The sequence below is a fragment of the Dipodomys spectabilis genome, unplaced genomic scaffold (genome assembly GCF_019054845.1).
Source record: "Dipodomys spectabilis isolate Male_0828 unplaced genomic scaffold, ASM1905484v1 ptg000024l, whole genome shotgun sequence".
Lineage (NCBI taxonomy): Eukaryota > Metazoa > Chordata > Mammalia > Rodentia > Heteromyidae > Dipodomys > Dipodomys spectabilis.
In genome coordinates, this window is record NW_024870701.1 from 3,482,592 (window position 1) to 3,506,988 (window position 24,397).

Sequence of the window (24,397 nt, forward strand, 5' to 3'; positions counted from 1 at the left end):
TTGCTCAAGCTCTCCATGCTGTCTAATCTGCCCTATGAACCCTCAACAATGTGCGTGGGGGAAAAGAGACCAACTCCATTCTCAATCTATTTTATAGAGAACTCTTAAAGAGCAATCTCAGCTAGAAAGTCATCTGCAATTTGAACAAATCCAGGGAAGTCCATGAACCAAAAAGAACTGTGAAACACTTTAGGTGATTAATCCCAGGAACACCAATCACAAAACCATCTCAGTCTCAGTACTTCAAGAAAAGAGAATTACTGTCTGTCTATTATAGTAGAGGTTACTGACAGTGTTATTTTCTTTGTTAGATTCTAAATGTTCTGAGCTGCCAAAAATGGGGCTATTTGTATTAGTGAAAGAACACTGAGTCTTACAAGTATTTCTCTTGTGGCAATAATGCTATTTGTTAGACAGTGAATGCAGCTTCTGCAAATAATCAAAAAATTCATCTTATTTTAATCAGCCTAACCTCTTTGTAATTCTTCTTGTTAGAGACACTTTTCTGTAAGTCACTGCTTCCAAGGTGATTAATAGTGACTAAGCTAGAAACTGAGCAACATTTTATTCCTCTCCTTAAAAGGGGGTAATTTCCCTATAAAACTTACTGGATATAGTATAAGGCTGACCAATATGTTACATTTTCCTGGAACTTTATTTTTACTTCCAGTTAGCAAATCAATAAATATCTTGTAGCTAAATAGTATTTATACTTCATTGTCAGATCTAACAGAGAAACTGAGAACTACATTTTAAAAGACTGGAATGAAGTGTTCCTAGCATCTTTGATGTTCTAAGTCTCTCTGAATTTTCTGATTCCAGTTGTTTCCCACCATGTTCTTTGATTTGATACGTTCCTCTGTCCTCTGTGTAGTACAAAGAAGGAACACAAGGTATGTATAACTATCTGAAAATACACTTAGGTGCCACTTTGAATGCATAGAAGTTTCACTTCTAAATTAAAATTTATTTATTTTCTAATATTTAAATTAAAATATTTAAAAAGTTTTTATTCTTATTCCAAAATTATTTTTTCCCAAGGTTGAATAGAGGAGGTGGGAAATGACCATGTAGATTGATAGTTTTATAAAAAGTAGGAATCATAGCTGAAATATTTCTTCCTTAATACACTGTTAATAATATTGGATACCATTTATTAAATGTATTCTATGTGCCAGTGTCTGGCTTTGAATTGCAGTCATCAGATCTCAGCCTCCTAATTAACTAAGATTACATTTAACTTACTTAATCTTATTTCTATTTAACTTATTTAGTCTTCATACCATCCCTATCAAGCAGATATTCTCTTGTTTTACAGCTGAGGAAATTGAACTCAGTAATGTTAAGTAACTACCCAGAACCATACAGCTAATATGTGACAGTGCAGAAACTCAAACCCAGGTCTTTATGAATCAAAAGTATGTTAATTTGATTGTTGTTTGTTTTGGGGACAGAATCTCATTTTTGAACCCATACTAACCTCAAACTTGCTGATCTTCCTGTCTCAGCCTCCTGAACCCTGAGATTACAGGCATGTACTACCGTTCTCAGCTCTTCATTTGTGCTTCTAACCACTATATTATATACGCTTCTTTTTTATGCCACATTGTCTGACAGATACAAGAATAATAAACCTGAAATATTTGGGAGATTTATGAGTTTTTCATATTTTATGTCATTTTAAATAAACTAGTCCAATGTGCAATCAAACATGGAAGATTTGTCTGAGCCAAGTGGACAATTTTAGAAAATACTTGCTAGATTGGTGTGTGTGTATGAGAGCGAGCGAGAAAAAGAGAGAGAGAGAGAAAAAGAGAGAGAAAGAGAGTGTCCTGGGACTTGAACTCAGAGAGCCTAAGTGCTGTCCCTGAACTTTTTTGCTCAAGTCTAGCACTTTACGACTTGAGCCACAGCTCCACTTCCAACCTTTTGATGGTTAATTGGAGATAAAAAAAAAACTCATGGTCTGGAAAAAAATTATATTAAGTGAAGCAAGCCAGGCCTAAAAAAAATATAGGTTGCATGGTTTCCCTTATTTGTAATGACTAGAATAGGTCCAGGATATTCTTAGCAGGGGATCACAATAGCCCAGTCTCTAAGTGCGTAGGACCATATCTAATGAAGTATCAAAATGAACTCTTAGAATTGGAAACAAGAGATTCTTTTTATGTCCTGTATGCAGTTATTTCTATTTTTTCTTTCTGTTTTTGTTTTCTGAACCCTTTGTCATGTATATAAGCTTATCTGATTCATGGAAGGGAAAGGGAATCATAGAAACAACAGAACAAAAGATGACCTAATGCACCAGTGTGATACTCACTAGACACTATGTTGGAAATGTACTTAACAACTTGAGGGAAGGGGAGTGAGGAGTGGTAAGCAGGAGGAAATGAGAGAGGGGGTAACAGTGTTTAAAAATAAATGTACTCATTACCCTACTATTGTAACTGTAACACCCCTGTTCATCCCCTTTACAAGTAAAATAAAAAAGTCTCATGGACTTTCCTGCCAAGACATGCTTTGAACCATAATCCTCAGATCTCTTCTTCCTGAGTAGCTAGGATTACAGGCATCAGCCATGACTGCCTAACTTAGATTGTCCTTTAAATTGTATCCCTAGACTTAGAAAACACTTCTCAAAATTAATCTGAGAAATTAGGTATCCTTTTTAGTAATAAAAGTCCTCATTAGTATCTATATTTTATATACAAAATATTTATATAAATTATTCTTTGCCCATAATAGTTGATAAGTCAAGCCACAGTCTTTTTTTGGGGGGGGTGGGACGGTCCGATCGTGGGCCCTGAACTTTGGGCCTGGGCACTGTCCCTCAGCTCTTCAGCTCAAGGCTAGCACTCTACCACTTGAGCCACAGCACCACTTCCGGCTTTTTTCTTTTTGCTTATGTGGTGCTGAGGAATCGAACCCAGGGCCTCATGCATACAAGGCAAGCGCTCTACCACTGAGCCACCTTCCTAGCCCCAAGCCACAGTCTTGAAGAACGTTCAGTACTTGTGAAAGGATTCAAAGTCCTGCAATGCTTCAGGATCCTAAGCTACCTCAATTCCATTAGCCATTTGCTCGACTACTATGTAACCAATGAAAGTTTAAGATGATAAAGGAGCAATGCTTCAAGATGCCAAACACAAACTAAATGCTAAAGGACAGATGGAAATACATGAAGAAAGTGGATCATCTCTGAAGGAAAGTGCTGCATAGTTTGATGATCAGGTCAGTTTATGACTATAGCTAATATGTGTGTGTGTGTGTGTGTGTGTGTGTGTGTTGAACATTAGATAAGGAAGATCAATAAAGACTGAAGAAGCTGTTTAAACTATTATTATTTTATATATGATATTATTTATATTATGTTTATATTATATCATTTAATATATTGTATTTATTATTTAAACTATTATCAGTGTTGTAAATAAGTCTGACTTATTTTTAATTCCTATTTTGATCCCAGGGAAGATGTTAAAATTAAATTCAGGTTTGATCACCAAATATATATTCTCTCCCTCTTTGTTTTGGTTCTGAAATAGCTATGATATTTATTCATAAAAGGGACCAAAAAAAACCACTTCAAAACTAGTCCCATAAAAATGGAAAGAAATTAGTTTATTCTGATTAGAAGAATTTTTAAATTATGTCTCCCAATGGCAAAAAAGCAACAAAGAACTTCAAATAAGTATTTCACAGTTCTCTATAGAGCAAATGAAAACAAATTTAAAACCATTTAAATAAGAAGTAAAAAAAAAATCCATGAATTTTTTAGGAAGGTAGAGAATTTTAGAAGGGACATCATTGAGGCTTAAAAATAGTAGCTGGGATGTGAATAGCTCTCATCTGTTTAGCTATTAAATTTTATTTTTTAAATTTTAAGTAATTGCGCAAAGGAGTAATGTATAGCTTTTAAATGAGGTTCAGGTTTCCCATCCTCCTTGACCAAGCACAGCAGTGCTATTAGGGGAAGTAACACCTATTTAAAGGAAGTTAACAAAGTAAAATTTTGTTTTGCTTCACACCACAGGCCTACCATCGTAGCATGAGGTTGGTCAGATAACACCTTTCTTAATTATGGTGGCAGATGCTGGTCTGTAGAGAGTCTCAAGAGAATTTCAGGCTGTGGGCTTAAAATTCTGCTTTCTCTTTGATATGGAAGGCTTCGGAGTCCTCAATCTTTCCCAACACTCCGATGTCATCATTTCTCTTAAACAATTTAGACTCCACCAAACACCATCAAAGTTTTAAAATTTCTTTCCTTTAATCAATCTTCCACTTCATATTTCTTTTTTTAGTCTTTTAGCTTTCCCCATAATTTTAGCCAAAATTTAATTGTTTTGTTGCTACATAATACATAAGAGAATGTCATTTCTCCTGTGTATTACTTTAAAATATTCATATAATTGGACCCTGTAGCTGCAGTGTCTATATCCTTGGATCCAATGAACTATAAATCAAAAATGCCCTAATAAACTAAAACTACACATGTACTGAACACAGACTTTTTCCTTGTTAGTCATCTCTAAAAAATATGGCATAACAACTATGTGCATAGTATTTACATTTTATTATTATTATTATTATCACTAATACTAGTGCTTGAACTCAGGACCTGGGCACTGTCCCTTAGCTTTTTCACTCAAGACTGGTGCTCTGCCATTTGAGCCACAGCTATACTACTAGCTTTTTGGTAGTTAGTTGGAGATGTGAGTCCCACGGCTTTTCCTGCCCCAGCTAGTTCCAAACTGTGCTTCTCAGATCTCACCCTCCTGAGTATTAAGTATTATAAGTAATATAGAAACAATTTAAGATATTATGGGAATATATATATAAAGAACTTGAACATCTGCAGGTGCTGATACCCAAGATCGTCCCTGGAGTCAATTCATTGATTCAAATTTGTTTTACTACTAATGTTTTCTTTGAAAACAGTAATTTCTTCAAATGGCAGCCAGCAGGGGCTCTGAACATGTAAAGCAGATAGACCATAATAAAAATTAAAAAAAAAAAAAGAAAAAAGAGAACAACAGCAAAAGTTACCTGAAGAGGCTTTTGAGTCATAGAAACCAAGTACGTACTCAAGTGATTTGAATTTAAAATGAATCATAGTTTGAACCTGATCCCAGCTCATTGTGCACCCACATTCAACTATTCTGGAATCAACAGCAACATAAAATTTAAGGTTAAGGATTAACTGATTCTATCTAGGGACCTTGTGCTGCTAGGCATTCAGGTATAATGGTCACAAAGGGAGATAGAGATTGTCGTCAGGATCTCTCTTTTTCTCAAAATTATAGATTACTTACAAAACTTTGATACAGATTTTATTGAATACTTCATGATTTCATACTTCATGTATGTGTCCTAGTGTCATTTTTGTGTTTATTTCCCAAGTGCATAATATGATGCACATGATACAGATGTGGAGAGGACACTATGGTCTCTGGTTTTACACAAGCATTCAAAGCTGACACTCACCTGCTACAACCTTTCTAAAGAATTCAGTGGGGCTGGGAAGTTGACTCAGTGATAGAGTGCTTGCCTCACATGCATGAGGCCCTGGGTTTGATTCCTCAGCACCACATAAGCAGAAAAAAAGCTGGAAGTGGCGCTGTAGTTCAAGTGGTAGGGTGCTAGCCTTGAGCTGAAGAGCTGAGGGACAGCGCCCAGGCCCCTTGAGCTAAAGAGCTGAGGGACAGTGCCCAGGCCCAAAGTCTAGCCCCTATGACTGACAAAAAAATAAAAAATAAAAAAATGAAGATACTGGGAACATAGGCAGAGGTATGGGTGATATCCCTAGAATATGGCTTGTGTCTTTGGTAGCTTCTACTCTTCCTCCCTTCCTTCCTTCCTTAAAAAAAAAAAATAGAATTCAATGTGAAAGCTAGGCGTCGGTGGCTCATGCCTGTAATCCTAGCTACTCAGAAGGCTGAGATCTGAGGATCATGGTTCAAAGCCAGCCCAGACAGGAACGTCCGTGAGACTCTTATCTCCAATATACTACTAGAAAACCGGAAGTGGCGCTGTGGCTCAAGTGGTAGAATGCTCGCCTTGAACTGAAGAGCTGAGGGAGCCCCAGGCCCAGAGTTCAAGCCCCATGACCAACCAAAAAAAACCCCCCAAAACAAAAAAGAATTCAGTGTGAGGGTGGAGATGTATATTGGTGGTAGAGCTCTGATCTAAGATATGCAGGTATGCAAGATCTTGGGTTCAATCCTCAGCACCATCACCACAAGAAGGAAGGAACAGAGGGAGGGAGAGAAGGGGGAAGGAATTCAAATTCATCTTGATTTAACATGTTGAGTACATTCAGTTATTTTTAGTTTTGTTTCCAGAAACTAAGATATTTGTTTGCTTCATCCTTTCCTTCAAAGAACCCTTAAAAAGAATCAGTAACAACAGCAATAATATAATGGCCAGAAATTCATCATACTTTATCATACTTCTTGTTCTAAATAATCTTACATGCATTTTCTCATTTAATCTTTAAACAACTTACTTGTGTTACCCAAGAGAGCTGAGGCTGGGAGTGTGGAGTAAAGTTTTGCCTAGTAAGTGGTGGGCAATTTATTTTATATCTCTCTGGTTTCAAAGTTCTATTTTTTTCTCCTTTTCTTATTCCTCCACTTCCCTTTCTAGTTTAACTTAATTAAAAACAAATACATATGCTTTTGTCCATCATGTAGATCACTAACAAAACTGTTCAATCTGGTATTTAAAATAATATATACTGCTAGCCTTATCGCCTGTCAAATTGACACAAATTTGTGAATTGGCTTTGATAACACCTGGGGTTGTTTATCTATTCAACAAATGTGTTGTAGGCATGTAGTGTGGCCTTTTGGTCACTACTCAACAAATCATACTGTTTCTGTCTTCTAGTGAAATGTAATTTGATGTGTTTTTCTATATTTTTCTCTTGAGATAAGTGAAGAACCAATTCAAATTGGCCTTTCGTTCTAGACTCTTTCTAATCAGGCCAATTTGTTTATTTTGTTTTGTTTCAGTGTTGGGACTGAATTTAGAGCCTTTTAAATACTAGGCAAGTGCTCTACCACTAGGCTACATCTCCAGTCCTATAAAAGGCAGTTCGTAACACACGGACGTTTGACCTGTTAATGACTTTTTGGGTAACTGCATCCATTTTACCACTCACAGCTGCTAAACTTTCCCCTCCATTGATGTCTCTGCCTTTTCTCAGGCGAAAGCCACCAAAGCTACTGTACAGTTTGTCTCTAATTTTCTGAGTTGAGGTAGGAACAGGGATTCCGACAACATCCGAGGAGATGACTAAATTTTTGTTTTCTTCTATCACGACAAGTGAACATTAAAGCGAAAGCATGTTACTTTTTTTTAAAAATCTATGGTCATTGTGACTTACTACCAAACTTATTCTATTTTTGAATGTTCCAGAACAGGAACATCTTTATTCTTCCAGTCATCACTGTTACTTTAATAGCACTAGAAACAAGAACAAAATGCATGATTTACTTCAGATGCTTAATACCATGTTAAGATATACTTTCAAAATCTGCCTGAATCAAAGACTGAGGAGACTTAATTTGACTTTATTTTACTGTAGTTATGTTTGACATAATTCCTAATGTGTACATAAAGAGACTAAAAAGATAACTCGCTACTCTTTTAGATGCTGTTTCCCATATAGTTTTGAAAGTGCTTCAAAAATAAATATGCCATGATAACTCAAGAAAGTATATCTTATTTAGGTATTTTAAAGAGATTCTATAATGTTCTAAATGACATGAGAAATAGAACATGTATACTAAGCATCTACTATATTTGTCTGCCCAGAGCAATTCCCTCTTGTTTGAGCAACAATGTTTTGATTTTCCTTTGAAAACTGTATTTTGATAATTCTTAGTCTGAAGCTCTGGGAGGCAGATCTCATTCCCTCAAAGTTCAAGACTTGATTGTATGATCCAGAAATAATTAAACAGAGGTGCTGTGATTGGTTCAGAGTGAGCATGTAACTCTATCCAGGAACTATACCTAGAACCATTCTTTGTTTGTGTGTGTGTGTGTGTGTGTGTGTGTGTGTGTGTGTGTCTGCACACAAGTCCCAGTAGTTTACTAAACTGGTTTGATTTAAATTCTGAATTCTATCTGGCAGCTTTGTTAATATTTGAGAAGAGTCAGCTTGATTCTGAGGAGAGAAGAGATGAAAAAAAGACTGATATATGATCAGATTGTTCAAATACTTAGGTTCAAATATGCTTCTAAATCCTACCTAATCCACTGATTGTTTATTTACATTAAGTAAAATAATCTTTCTCTTTGTCTTGGGTATTTTAATTTTAATAGGGTTTTATCACTTGGAACTAAAATTATCCCTCCAGAGAGTAAAGGTAGACGGAATCATAGTCAGTATGTGATAAAGTTAACTCACTCTAACCTACTCTGCTTGGAGGTGGTCAACACACATTAAAAAAGATGAAGCAGATAAATAAATGCCAGATTACTTGATGCAGACTCTAATAGCTAAAGTGATTGAGCAAGTAAAGAGATTCATTTTCTCCAAAAAGAATGGAGAAAGTAGAACCCAGAGTCAGCCTTATAGGCAAGTAATTTTTTTTTTTTTTGAGTCCGGTCGTGGGGCCTGAACTCTGGGCCTGGGCGCTGTTCCTCAGCTCTTCAGCTCAAGGCTAGCGCTCTACCACCTGAGCCACAGCACCACTTCCGGCTTTTTTCTTTTTGCTTATGTGGTCTGAGGAATCGAACCCAGGGCCTCATGCATGCCAGGCAAGCGCTCTACCACTGAGCCACCTTCCCAGCCCCTAGGCAAGTAATTTTGAACAAGAGTAAAGTAAAGGTAAAGGAAGGGAATGTCAGGCAGGAAAACCTAGATAGCAAAACAATGGTGTGTCAAGGTGCATGCTGTGGGCAGGGGATAATCAGGAGGTCGGGCAGATGGAGTGGAGGTATAGTGTTAGAGGTTCGCTACAGGTTAAGTTGAGCAGGTGATTGGGACCAGATTTGGGGGGCCCTGACCATCAAACAGAAACTCTGGATTGAGAGAGAGAGAGAGAGAGAGAGAGAGAGAGAGAGAGAGAGAGAGAGAGAGAGAGAGAGAGAGAGAGTGTAGGCATTAGGAAACCCTGTATAAATGTGAGTGGGTGGTTCAACATTAAGCATGGAGCACTAATATGAAAATGTTGTTCATAATAGTTAGACTGGGAGCGTGGCTCAGCGAAAATAGCTATGCAACCAGCTATAGCGGGGAAATACTATAGTCCTTGCCATGATACGATTATTTCTGAGTGCATTTTAAAATTGACTGAGGCTGGAGGCCGCCTCCACGGCCCCTCGAGGGTGAGGGGTGGGGGGGCCTCCATCTTCAGGCCGGCAGAAGGAGCGCTCTGTGGTTCCAGTGGAGAAAATGGAGGAGCAACCCGACGGCCATGGAGGCTGAAGAAGCAATGGAATGCCTTCAGGCATTTCCTGAACATCATAAAATGATCCTAGAATGATTGAACAGAGGGAGCGGGACCGGTTTGCCGACATCATCCTTATTGTCAATAGACACCATTTTAAGGCTCACAAGGTTGTTTTGGCTGCTTGCAGTAAATTCTTCTACAAATTCTTTCAAGAATTTACTCAAGAACCTTTGGTAGAGCTAGAAGGTGTTAGAAAAATGGCCTTTCGTCATTTAATTGAATGCACATATACAGCAAAACTGATGCTACAAGAACAAGCCAATGATGCATGGAAAGCATTTCTACAAATGCTTGAAGCTATCAAAGCCCTTGAAGTCAGAATCAGAACCTGTTGAAATGGACGTGCAGATTGCACAATCAAAGTAAAAGATGAAGACATCAAGACACTAGAGGGAGTGGCATCTGCTAAGCAGTCCATAAAGTGCATACAGAGCACCGGTTCTTCTGATGTTAGCGGATCTTACCAGTAAGTCCTGTCAAGGTGATAAAAAAGCACAGATTAAAGAAGATGTCTGTGCATCTGACCCCATAAGCAAACGGGAACACATTGAAATCACGCTCCACAGAGAGTTTCAAGTGTGAAATATGCAATAAAAGGTATGTATCTTCAAGAGCGTGTCTGGAAGCAGCACCTAAATTATTGCCACTTTGAAGAAAGTGGAGTCAGTAAGAAGCAACGAACTGGGAAAAAAAATTCACATTTGTCAGTACTGTGACAAACAGTTTGACCACTTTGGACATTTTAAAGAGCGTCTTCTAAAACATAGGGTTGAAAAGCCTTTAGAATGTCCAAATTGTCATGAAAGATTTGCTAGAAATAGCACCCTCAAATGTCACCTCACAGCATGCCAAACTGGAGTAGGGGCAAAAAAGGGAAGAAAGAATCCTTATGAGTGCCAGGTGTGTAACACTGTCTTTAACAGCTGAAACCAGTCCAAAGATCACTTGGTAATAGACACTGGAGATAAACCCAACCATTGTTACTTGTGCTTAATGTGAGGAAATGAATTAAGGCAGCGTCTGAGTGATGCTCACAATATTTCAGAGCTTCTAATAACTGAAGAAGTTCTTTCAGTAGAAACACATGTGCAAATGGAGCCAGTGATGTCAATGACTATTATAGAACCAGTCTGGAAGGGGGGATGTGTTACCATTGCTTCAGGTCCAGGTAGACTCAGCCCAAGTGACTGTGGAAGGAGTCCATTCAGATCTGCTTCAAGATGGCAGAGTGCATGATTTACATATAAGTGAACTTCCAGAGCAGGTCCAAGTGAGTTATCTATAAGTGGGTCAAATTCATACTAAAGAAGGTACTGAGGTACATGTTGAGGAGCTCCATGTTGAACGGGTAAATAGATGTCAGTGGAAGTACATACTGAGCTTCTAGAGGCAGACTTGGATCACTTGATTCCTGAAATCATGAGCCAAGAGCAGAGAGCGCCTATCCAAGCAGAAGCTGCTGAGGCTGCCAGGGAAGATCATGAAGGTGATGAGGTTTAGAGACCAAACCAACAGAAGAGTTCCAAAATGAAAAGGCAGAGAATGGCAGAACAGCTCTGCCCATTTTACAATGAAATAATAAATTAGTGTATTTTAAAATATATATGTTCAGTTTTTGAACTGATGATGGGCAGTGTGACTGTCCTTAAGCTAACAGATAAGTTGGATCAAAGTTAAACTATTTCATTTTGTGCTAAATTGTTTCTATGGAAACACTCTTATATCCCTCCCTCAAGCTCATGACGGAATGGAGATTTTTCTCATACAAGAAGGGGAGCTTGGAGAAGTATATTTCTGGAAAGTTAAATGGATTATATTCTTACTATATAGTTGGGTACAAATGTTTCTATTTTCATTGTGAAAAGGATCCCTTTTCTCTTTCCCAGGTCATGTCCTTCCTCAAATTCTTTCCATATTGTCAAATCAAATGTAAAATCATTAGACTATACGTTTATGAATTCTGATGCATGTTAGAAAATTGAATATATAGGAAACAAGGCTGCATGAAGAAAAGTGCTTTCTTTCTTTTGAAAAACATTGTTGTTTATTCCAATTGTCACAGATGCCAATTCTGTAATAGAAATGGTGGTGGCAAAATTTATAGAATGTAAAACAAAAACAAAAAAACACCATGTGCCCTTTAAACTCAACTACACTTTTGTAAAGCATCTGTGGTTCTTTCAAAGTTTGTGTTGTAGGAGCATTGTAGCAATTGTAATACTTAATATTTTTGCTTATAATGGCCATTGCCAACTCTTTTTCCTTTTAAGTTGGGTTCAGAAATTTCATGTAATGGCAGCTAAAGGGCCATTTTCAATTGGAATATTCATTTACATCTGTGGTAAACTTTATTTTGATGAAAACCTGCACTAGTATTTTACCACCAGATTGGAAAAAAGAGCATCATTTTAAAATGAATGTGTTCAAAATAAAGTACAGAGGAAAACATGTATATATCAGGCTTTGTTTCAAATTGAATTTTTTCCCCAATCCTTAATGGAAAGATTCTGTGCTATAACTTTTAAAGCCACACAAATAAGAGTGCTAAACTGTGGGCTTAAAAGTATATGTATGTAAATATTTTTAATCAGTATTACTTGGAAAAAATAACAACCATATAAAATAAGCCAATATGCTATTTTCTTTACCTGTTAAATATTGGGAAATACAATTTTGAAGTAAACTTTTAAATTATGGAAAAAAATGGACTGAAAAAGAGTAATGAGATGACAAAAAGTAAAATAATTTGTTTTAAAAGTCTGTAATCAACAGTGGGGCAACCAACTGAAATAAAATGCACTGTAATGATATGAAGTATGAGCACATCAAGCATCTGCACCAAGATCAGAATGTTCTAAGGCCTATTAACTAGTTGGCTTTTTAAAAATAAACTACAAGTCAATGTGATTTACTTGGCTCCTGAACTTCCTATATCAGACTGTTCTCATCAAGAATTTCAAACAGAACAAACCAGAAACAAATTAAATTATTAAAAGCAGACATTGTCATTATATCTGTCACAACTTCCGTGTCCCTGTCTTCACTTTCTACCAAACCTGCTCCAATCAGACCCTCATATACCTCTTTGGGTTATTGAATTCAGTTATTTCTTATTTCCTTGCCTTTCTCCACCCCCTCTATCCAATCCAACTCATGTATGGCTGCCAGATGATGTTCTTAAACAACAGATCCTATCAATCGCTGTCCCAGACAACTTAACAGTTTCCCACTGCCTTCCAAAAGCTTTAATGTAATAGTCAAGGTCATCCAAAAGTCTATCCTCAACTTCCCTCCCCAGTTTCATGTTTTATTTCTCAGAACATTCTGCTTGTGCTGAACACTTCATCAAATCCAAATCAGACCACACTTTCTTACCCACACAAGAGAACTACTTTTATGTCCTAAGCTTTCTCTTTTAACCTCAGAGAGGACATGTTACATTCACTTTCATGCACAACGTCTGTCTTTCCCTAATGGACCACAGTAATCTGAGGGACCTGAGATTGTTCATTTTTTTTATCTTCTTCAGCACTGAGATAAGCTTTAAAATTTTTATGCTTATTAAAATTATACATACTTAAAAGTTCTATATGGTTAATTAGGACAAATAACAATTGCCACTATTTCTCCTCTTAGTCAATAATTTTGGCATTTTCTTGTATTTACCTAGATGAGATGCTTATATAAAATCATATGAAATATGATATGAAATGCTATTTCATAATTGTCTAGGTTTTTATATTGAGTGCAATTCCATATGAAACACCAAGATTTAGATCTCTTTTATCAGTGCTCCTCAGTTTCCCACAACATACTTGTACCCTTCCTATTTCCATCCTTCCAATATAGTTATAGTGCAATTTTAAGTCCATATTCTGCATATAATTATTATAGGTCTACAAATAATGTGGACTATTCAAATATTATTCACAGCTGAGCCTTATAACTATTTTTTTCCTTTTCTGTATGACTTTATTTTCTTTAGTAGCAATTGTCACATCGTTCCCTTTGTTTGGTTTGTTTTCTCTATATTTTCAATCCGAAGTCTCCAATAATTGTCTAAATTACCTAACACATTCACATGAATCAGATATTCCATTTAATCATAAAAATTCTTCCCTGTGCTTTTTGGCTTGCTCCAATCTGGACCAGTTGCCACCTAGTTGAAGTAGAATGCTTTGTCGTAGAACAATTCTTTGCCTTCATTTGAGGAATTGTGTTGATCTCTTTATTATGTTGGATCCTTTGTTTCTAATATCACATATCTTGCTTGGTTGCAACTTACCCCTTTCTTTTAATGGAGCACATATCTCTAGTTTTCTGAGACAATACATGTGGAAGGTGAAGTAGATTAGGACCTTGTATGACTGGAAATGTTTTTTTACTTTCCCATGAGATTGACAGGTTTCACTGGGTGTATAATTATCACCTGAAAACAATTTTCCTTCAAAAATTGGAAAGCAGTCTGGCACCAGTGGCTCACAGCTGTAATCTTAGCTACTCAAGAGGCTAAGATCTGAGGATCATGGTTTGAAGCCAGCCCAGGCAGAAAAGTTCCCGTGAGACTTTTATCTCCAATTTTCTACTCAAAAACCAGAAGTGGAGCTGTGGCTCAAAATGGTAGAGCATTATCCTTGAGCAAAAGAGCTCAGGGACAGCTCAGACCCTGAGTTCAGGCTCCACAATGATAAATACATAAATAAACAAATGAATAAGTAAATAAATAAGAAAGGAAGTTGGGCCTAATGGCTCATGTCTGTCATTTTAGCCAATCCAACCTAATCAAGAGATTAGGAGGATTTCAGTTCAAGGCAAATTCAGTGGTCTTTATCTATTATCCCACTCTAGTGGGAAGGGTAAAGTAGGAGGATCATGATTTAGTCACAGTCCTAGGTAAAAGACAAGATCCTATGGCAAAACAACCAGTTAAAAAAAGGTTCTGAGACATGACTCAGCAATAGAGTACCTGCCTAGCAAGTGTGAGGCCTTGCGTTCAAACACTAGTACCACCAAGAAGAAAATTTGAAATTCTTCATTTCTTCTAGATTCTAGTATTGAGTAGAACTATAAGCCTAAACCTGATTCTTGATCCATGTCCTATGGCCTTCCTTTTGTCTATACAATAGTTTGTAGGAACCTTTCTTTATCCCTAATTTTAGTGAATTTCAACGTAATAGGATTTAGGATGAATCTTTATATTCATGGGGTTGGTTTATTACATTAAAAATCTATATTCTATAGATGTGAGCTTGTGGCTCACATATATAATCCTAACTACTTAGTAGGCTGAAATCTGAGGGTCTCAGTTTGAAGCCAGCCCAAGCAGACAATTCTGTGAGATTCCTATCTCCAATTAATCATCAAAAAGCCAGAAATGGCTCAAGTGGTGGAATGCCAGCCTTGAGTGGAAAATACAAAGCCAAAAGACAGTTTTTGGGGGGAGAGGTGTGCTTGATTGAACATTTGTCTCATAGACTTTCTTGCCTGGGTTGGCTTTGAACTGTGATCCTCTGATATTAGCCTCTCTCTCTTCTGATTGAATCCAGGGCTAGACAAGCATTTTACAACTTAAGCTTAGCCTTTTTTGTTTGTTTGTTCTTTTAGACAGACTCAGTAGGATACAAAAATAAATGAATTAAATTTGTGATTTTCATCTAGAAGTTGACACTAAGCTATATTTTTGTCTATTTCTGGCCTACTGATCTATTTATCTATTTTTTCCACTAATAATATGTAGATTACTGTAGCTTTATAGTAAGTTTTGGAATTGGATAATGTCATTCCTCTAATTTATCCCTCTCCATTTTTTGTGTGCCAGTATTGTGGCTCAAATTCAGGGCCTTGCACTCTTGCTTGGCTTTCCCTGCTCAAAGCTGGTGCTTTACCACTTGAGCCATACTTCTACTTCCAGCTCTTTTGCTAGTCAATTGGAAGTAAGTCTCTCCAGTTTGCCTGCTTAGGTTGTTTTGAACCAGAATCCTCAGATTTCAGCCTCCTAAGTATCTAGGAATTACAGACATAAACCATCATGCCTTACTCTTTTATTTTCTTTTGAGAAGGAGACATATTATGTTGCCTTGAAGTTTGATCAATTGAGCTCAAGTTATCTTCCCATGTCAGCTTTCTGAACAAAGTAACTGGGACTATAGGAGTTCACTACAATTTGTCCTTCAGTTTACTATAATTTAAATTCTAGTTTTTGGTCTGAGATGGGGACTCAAACTGAGTACCTGATGCTTTTGATCATTAGGTAGTGCTCTACCAACTGAGTCATGCTCTCCAACTCCTGTAATGCATGTATAATGTAGATTGATAAGCATGATCCAGCTCAGCTTGGTTAGTCTTACTTCCCTTTATCCTCCAAGCACATTAGCTACCTTTCTTTTCTTAAAAATTCTGTTTCTGTTTTCTCTACTTCTAACTTCTACACAGTTTGATTCTCAGCTTTACTTTCTACTTCCTCAAGAAATTTGTTACGGGGCTGGGAAGGTGGCTCAGTGGTAGAGAGCTTGCCTTGAGCTGAAGAGCTGAGGGACAGTGCCCAGGCCCAGAGTTCAGGCCCCATGACCGGACCCAAAAAAAAGAAAAGAAATTTGTTACTACTTTTCAATCTGATGCACACTTTCCTGATATATACTCTCTACATTTTCTTTGATGACAGATAATCATGTTATTTTCTTGTATGTCTCTAAAACCACAATTAAAGTTGATGGGAATACTGTTTATCTCCAGTACCCAATCAAGACCTAGCATAAAATGAACACTTTGGCTTTATTAATAAGTCATTAACAAATAAATTAATCTAATGTATAAGTTAATATTGATAAATAATATCCATGCTAATTATTGGCCTTGCTAAATAAGAGCAAATTTGAACAAATTTATTTATGAGCCACTAAAAGAATTATATGTTAAAGTTAGAAAGTGATTATCCAGTGTTTGAAAGTGTTTATGTACCTTCTGTCTTGTAGCATTTAAGATCTGGGGCATCAAGAATGAACAAAATGCTGGGTTTTAGTGGTTTAAGCCTGTAATCCTAGCTACAAGGAAGGCTGAGAACAGAGGAATCATGGTTTGAAGCCAGCTCAGGCAAAATAGTTCACATGACTCCTTCTCAATCCATATTTGGGAGCAGTGATGTATACCTGTCATCCCAAGCTACAAGAGATTGAGAGGATTGTGGTGCCAGGCTCGCCTAGTGCCTTTTTCTCCTCACTAAATTACAGTTGAAGTCAAGGCTTCCAAGTCAACACAGGATCATAGGCCTTGTATTGTTCATAGTTTTACATCTTAGTCTTATCTCCCCATAGTTAGTTGTTAATTCCTCAAAGGGAGGAACCATACGTGTATATATCTTCTATAACTCTACAGGGCCTAAAATAGGGCTGCGAACTTAGAACCTGCACAGTCAACTCTAATGGGTTCGTTTGTAGGCAAAAAAACTAATTAAGCTAACAATATTAGTTCATATCTATTAGCGACGCAACCACAGTGGCAATTTCAAGAAAGAATGGATACTACTTTGTGGGATGTGGGTTTAGTTTGACTTTTCAGTACAGATCTTGTCCTCTAAATAAAGTCTGCTAGAATTATCAATAACATAGAGAGGTAAGGAGTTTCTTTTATTCTGTTTCAATTTAGCTAGGGTCTTCATATTCAACAACCTAAAACTAGAATTAGAATAGTCCCTGCCTACTTTGTAATCAGCTTCTCCTTAAGACAATTTATGCATTAAAAAAAAAAAGAGCAGTTCTCTTGTACTTTTGGGTAATGTAGAGGCTGAACATGTAGAAATATAATCAAGCTTCCATTTTATTATTCAAAAAGGCCGTTTGATTTCCAAGTAGATTTGGGCATGACATTTACTTATCCTGATGATTTGATGAGCAACTCATTGATTCATTGGAGTGTTGTAGGCAACATTGCAGTGTCCTTCAGGCAAGGGGAACCTAGCTTTCTGTGGACACCTAGACAAAAACTCTCAAGTGGTATTGCTAGCCCCAAAAGGTAAGACACAGAAGCCAGGTGACAATGGTTCATGCCTGTAATCCTAGCTGCTCAGAAGGCTGAGATTTGAGGATTGAGGTTTGAAGTCAGCCTGGGCAAGAAAGTCCATGAGACTCTTGTCTCCAATTAACCACCAGAAAACCAGAAGTGGTAGAGCACTAGCATTGAGAAGACCATAAGTTCAAGCCCCATGACTGCCAAAATAAATAAATAACCACACACACATACACTGGTGTAAGTAACAATAAAAGAAAGAATTTGAAATTTGATTACATATTAGTGGGAAAATGGCAAAAATCACTGACTGATTTGTCAAAGACTATAGTGTAATGTAAATTCTACTTAAAGGCTATTTGTGGTTATATTTTCACTAACCTTTCATTTAAAGGTCATTAGAGCCAGAAGCCTAGTGGTTTACTCAGTAGGCTGAGATCTGGGGATCAATATTTATTTTAATTTTTACTTTTTTTGGTCATGGGGTTTGAACTCTGGGCCAGGTCACTGTCCCTCAGCTCTTTAGCTCAAGGTGAGAGCTCTACCACTTGAGCCACAGCGCCACTTCTGGTTTTCTTAGTGGTTTATTAGAGATCAGAGTCTCACGGACTTTCCTGCCAGGGCTGGTTTTGAACCTCGATCCTCAGATCACAGCCTCCTGAGTAGCTAGGATTACAGGCATGAGCCACCAGCACCCAGCCTGGGGATCAAGATTTAAAGTCAGCCTGGGCAGGAAAGTCAGTGAGATTCTTATCTCCAATTAAGCACCAAAAAGCCAGATGCAAAGGCGTGAGCTCAAGTGTTAAAAGAATTAGCTTTGAAAAAGAAAAAAAAAATGTCATTAGCATTTTCATTGAAAATTTAGTTGCAAAAATAAAAGTAATTCTGCATTGTTTTGCCTATAATCAAGGATCATTAAAGGCAAAGCTTCAATAGGAAGAAATAAGTTTAGTTGCTTTTGAAATAAAAGTACTGTGCAGTTCTCCTGCCTGAGAGTATATGTAAGTACACAAGACTGTTCACTTAAGTAAATCAACTTTTTCTCTAATCTCTCTTTCAATAAAGATGAGTTCATTGGTCTAAAGTAGTGTTCCTTGTAGTTGCTGAAAATGCTAATAGATGTTATGTAAACAAAAGACTAAGAAACTTTTATACTGTAATTCAGAAACCTTTTATACTGGTTCTTACAATATTTAATATGATTATTTGAACTTCAAGTTTTTGAGATCATCATCTTGATAATTTCCCAAACTTATTTGACCATAAAATATATTTTTCATGGACATAATTGTGCTCTGAAAACTCCAATTTGGGAAGAACAGATTTTTCTGACTGAAAAATGCTGTTTTCTGCACTTACATCTTAAACATATATATAGATATTTATATGATACTTAATTATTTTGCTAGTGTTTATTTCACTTAAACTTGTAAGATAATATTTGAAATTTTGGGAATATGTTCCTTTTTTTTTTGCTCTCAAGTAACTCAAATCAAACTTTACTACAGGTAAATCTATTTGATACTAAAACTCTGAAATGGTGCCAAGTATACAAACTTGTCAATATTTTGTTTGGTATTAATTTTATAGTCTATTGATTCTCTAGTATTTTCTCCAAATATATGTGTGTGTGCATGCGTGTGTGCATGTGTGTATGTGTGTGTGTGTGGCCAGTCCTGTAGCTTGAACTCAGTGCTTGGCCTCTGTCCTTGATCTGCTTTTGTACTGAAGGCTAGCACTCTACCACTTATCCACAGCTTCATTTCTATCTTGTTTGATAATTAATTTGAAGTAAGGGTCTCATGGACTTTTCCTGTTCTGGGCTGGCTTTGAACCGTGATCCTCAGATCTCAGCCTCCTGAGCAGCTAGGATTATAGACATGAGCCACCAGCGCCTAGTTGGCTAGACAACTTTCAAAGTTTGATCATTAAATGGGCTCTGCTTGCCAGGTGCTAGTGGATCACGCCTGTAATCCTAGCTACTCTGGAGGCTGAGATCTGAGGATCACGGTTTAAAGCCAGTCCAGGCAGTGAAGTCCATAAGACTTTTGTCTCCAATTAACCACTAGAAAACCAGAAGTGGAGCTGTAGCTCAAAGTGGTAGAGCGTTAACCTTGAGCAAAAAAGATCGAGGACAGTCAGGCTGTGAGTTCAAGTCCATGACTGACAAGAAAAAAAATGGGCTCTGCTTGGTTTTTGGTAGAAAATTACTTGCTTGAAACAAAAGTCAAGATTATGAAGGGTTAACTTTTTATTAAATTAGGTTTGGGAATTTATTTAATCATGATATTGCTACCTGAAAATTACTGGAGAGCTTTTTTTGTTTTTTGTTTTTGTTTTTGTTTCAATCCTGCTCTCCTCCTTCAAGTGCCAATTCACATTTGCTTGTTGGTTAAAATAATGTGCAAGCACTCACTTTTACATTAGAAAAACACTTACTGCACTCTGAAATGTCAGCCTCTCAGCCTCTGCTGAGACCCCTGCTGATTGACCCTACCCTTGACCTTAGCTCCAAAGCCCAACTCCACTCTGCCCTACTAGGTGTAGAGAACTTATTTATTTTAACAGTCGGGAGCCCAAATTCCAGAATATGCTTTTTAAAAGCTTCAAGATATATTTACCAAATAACAGGACATGGTTGTTGTCGAGGGCTCCATGGATAAAGGGCAGCTTACCTAGAGAGGTCTAAAAAGAGTTCTACTAGAAATTGTTTTTATTTGACTCAATTAATTAATAAAAAATTAAAGTAGGAATAATTTAGCAACAGTGGCCTTTTAGTAAAAACAGTAGGTCATACTATTAAGCAGCTCAGGTTTATTTATTTATTTAATCATTTATTCATTTGTCCTACTCCTGCAGCTTGAACTCAGGGCCGGGTACTGTCCTGGAGCTTTTTGTTCTCTGGGCTAGCACTTATCACTTGAGCTACAACTCAATTTTTTGGCTTTTTGGTGTTTAATTGGAGACAAGTGTCTCACAGACTTTCCTGTCTGGGCTGGATTTGAACCATGATCCTCAGATCTTGGCTTCCTGACTACCTAGGATTACAGGTATGAACCACTGGCACCTGGCAGCTCAAGTATATTTATAAAAGAGGTGATCATGCACAGGACCAGTTCTGTCTGCATATTTTCACTGATTGTCATTCTTTCATTTACCCTGTTGATTTTCCTATAGAATTGTAAAAGTACAATTTACTATACATTTTTATTTTTAAAACTTTGTTCTCATTTCAATTTTATAATATGTTTATAATATTATGTCATTTGCAGGAAAATAGATGTACCTAGAACAAATCATCTTAAGTGACATAAGCCAAGCTCTGAGAGACCAATGTCACATGTTTTCTTTCTTTTTTTTTTTTTTACAATAACTTATTTATTGTCACACACTAAAATGAACATCATGTTTTCTTTCATATGAGGAAGCTAGATCTAAAATACCCCTGGACATGATAAATTATACAGGACTCTAGACATACACAGTGAGACAAAGGAGGATACTCTAAGGGGAGAAACACAAAGGTGCAATGGCTCTGTGCCTCCGACCATATAAAATAATATTTACTGAAATGAACTCCAGGAAATAGAAACAAGAAGCTTTTTCTTAGTTATTGTTTTCTTTTCTTTTTCTCCTTTGTGTTTATCTGTCTTTGGGAGGGTAAGGGATGGTACCGAAATGGAGGAACAAAGAATGAACAAATGCAGCAGTGGTATTCACTAGGCACTATGTTGAAAATTAACTATACAACTTGTGGGTGGTTATGGGAGGGAAAAACTAGAGGAGAATGAAAGAAGAGATGACATTGTTCAAAAAGAAATGTACTAATTATCTAACCTAGTGTCAGTGGCTCATGCCTATAATCTTAGCTTACTTAGGAGGTTGAGATATGAGGATCTCAGTTGACCACTTGAAAACTAGAAGTAGTGCTGTGGCCCAAAGTGGTAGAGTGCTACCGTGGAGCTGGAAAAGCTCAGGGATAGCACCCAGACCCTAAGTTCAAGCCCCACTACCGATAAAAAAAAAAGAAAGAAAAAAAGTACTGATTATCTGATTTATGAAACTATAACACCTCTGTATATCACCTTTATAACAGCAATAAAAAACAAATAAAATAAAAAAGAACTAAAGCCCTTTTTCTTACTTCAATTTAATACTGTGCTTATTAAACAATTTAGAAATACTAAAAAGTACAAACTGGGGGCTGAGGGCTCACACTTATAATCCTAGCTATTCAGGAGGTTGAGATCTGAGAATTATGGTTTGAAGCCAGTCCAGGCGGAAAAGTCCCTATGAGATTCTTATCTCCAAATAACCACTCAATAATGGAAGTGGAGCTGTGGCTCAAAGTGATAGAGTGATAGCTTGAGCAAAAAACTAAGGGACAGAGCCCAAACCCAGAGTTCAAGCCCCACAACCAACAATAACACCAACAAAAAAGTACTAAGGAACAAAATAAAAGTTGACCATATGATACATAGTAACCAAAACATCCACTATTAAAATCTGGTAAATTTTCTTTCATTTTCGTTGAGAAGATATAACCTGTTTTATACATTTATTATAAATTATATTATTTCATTACAAGAATTTTCTTTTTTATTCAACATGTGTTTCCTAGTCTTACAAAAATTTCTAAGCAGCCAGGCACCAGCAGCGCATGCCTGTTATCCTAGCTACTCAGGATGCTGAGATCCAAGGATCGTGATTCAAAGCCAGCCCAGGCAGAGAAGTCTATGAGACTCTTCGCCAATAAGCTACTCAAAACAACAACAACAACAACAACAAAAAAACAGAAATGGTGCTGTGGCTCAGGTGCTTGAGCACAAAAAGGCTCAGGGATATCATCCAGGCCCCAAGTTCAAGCCCCAGGACTGGCAAAAATAAATAAATAAACAAAAAGAAAAAAGAAAGAAAAGAAAAATTCTAAGCATATAGAAGAGTTGAAAATATTTCACTGTGATCACTCATATTTTATCACTTAGATGCTTAGGTTCAGTTGAATTTTATTATAAATGTTCTGTTCTATATCTCTTTTCATCCATCAATTCCTTATTTTCAAAGTAAGCATATGTAGATATTATTTCAACAGCTCTAAGGTATTTACTAGTGTAAATTCTGACATTCTCTTTCTCTTTCCCTTTCTTTGGTGGACACTAGAGTTTGAAGTTCAGGCCTCACACTTGCTCTGCAGATGCTCTACCACTTGAGATATGACTACAGTCTTATTTTGCCTTGGTTATTTTTCCAATAGAGAATCCCAGTTTTTACCACATAGCTAGGATCACAGAAGTTAGTCATCACTTAAATGCTAAGAAGAGGGTCTCACTAACTGTCTGCCTATACTGATCTTGAACCTTGATCTTCCACATTTCTGCTTCCCAAATAATTGAGATTACAGAAATGAGCATTCATATCTAGTCATTTTTTGGTTTCTTTTCTCTCTTCTCTTCTCTCCTCTCTTCTTCCCCTTTCCTCCCCTCTTCCCTTTCCTTCTTTCCCTCCTTTCCTCTCCCCTTCCCTCCCCTTCTCTCCTCCTCTTTTTTCCTCTACCCTCCTTATCTCTCTTCTCTCCTCTCTTCTTTTTTTCAACTGCTGAGCTACACTGAGGCCTTAAGATTTTCTTTTTCTTCTTTCTTTCTTTCTTTTTTGTCAGTCATGGGCCTAAACTCTGGGCTTGGGTGCTGTTCCTCAGCTCTTCAGCTCAAGGTTAGCACTCTATCATCACTTGAGCCACAGCACCACTTCTAGTTTTCTGCTTATGTGGTGCTGAGGAATTGAACCAGGGCCTCATGCATGCAAGGCAAGCACTCTACCATCTTCCCAGCCCTGATTTTCTTTTAAATTATTTCCATACACTTGACTGTTTGCTTCGTATTTATTACCATTTTACATAAAACTTCAGAGGAAGGATCCACTTCTAGGATTATCCTCAGTTTATAGTAGAGGAATAATACTAGAAAGATACACATAGCTAGATATTGCCTCACTCCTCCATACTGTAGGAGGATTTGAATACCAGGGGAATTACAAGAAAATGTAGTGTGAACAGCTGCATTGTTGCAATCAGAAAGATCAGATAGTTGTTAGACAGCTGTCTCTAGAAAAAGTACTAAAGTTCTCTGAAGGAGAGAATAATTACTACCTATTTGGATAATTGTGAGGATTCAATGATGCTTATGCTATTTGATATTTAGTAAGTTGAAGGTTTTACCATCTGTACTTAATAAATAAAAAAATTTCCTAAAACCATGGTTTCTTTTTTTTATTGTGATTAAGTGGTTACATAATTTCCCAAATTTCACAGTATTGTGGGATAGTGAAGTTTAAAATCACAAACACATTCTAACTTTCATAGGACAGATTGTCTATCATGTTCTATAACATTTATGAGGTCTATGAGTTTTGCAATACAGTTATTTCTTCCACATTGGGTGATATGTACATATCTTTTGTTTTGCATAGCATCAGCTGTTCACTCTTTCCCACTTATTCCCTTCCTCCCATCACTGCCATTGAGTTGCTTAGTTCATTTTTGTCAGTGCAGTTGATGGGTCCTACTGTTGTATGTTTTTCCCTGATTCCCTCTAGTTCTGTGTCGTCCTCCTGGTTTCCCTCCGGTGTGCACATATATACCATACATGTGATCAGCAGCATGGGGGTTATTTAGTAGTGATTTGACCAGATGAGTGGAAGTCCTTTGTTTCTTAAGTCCTGTTAATTTTGTCATATCACCTAACATTTTGGATTTAACATCCACTTATCAGGGAGACCATGTGCCTTTTGTCTCTTTGCACTTGGCTTACCTCGCTCAACATGATTTCTTCTAGCTCCATCCATTTCCCGCAAATGCCATTATTTTGTTGTTTCTAATGGCTGCATAATATTCCATTGTGTATAGATACCACAATTTTTGGATCCATTCATCTGTGGTG

At 37.0% G+C, this 24,397-nt stretch overlaps 1 pseudogene; it reads left to right on the plus strand.

The window, feature by feature from the left end:
* Positions 1 to 9,357: 9,357 nt before the first annotated feature.
* On the plus strand, positions 9,358 to 11,146 carry LOC122104402 (annotated as a pseudogene).
* Positions 11,147 to 24,397: the final 13,251 nt, after the last annotated feature.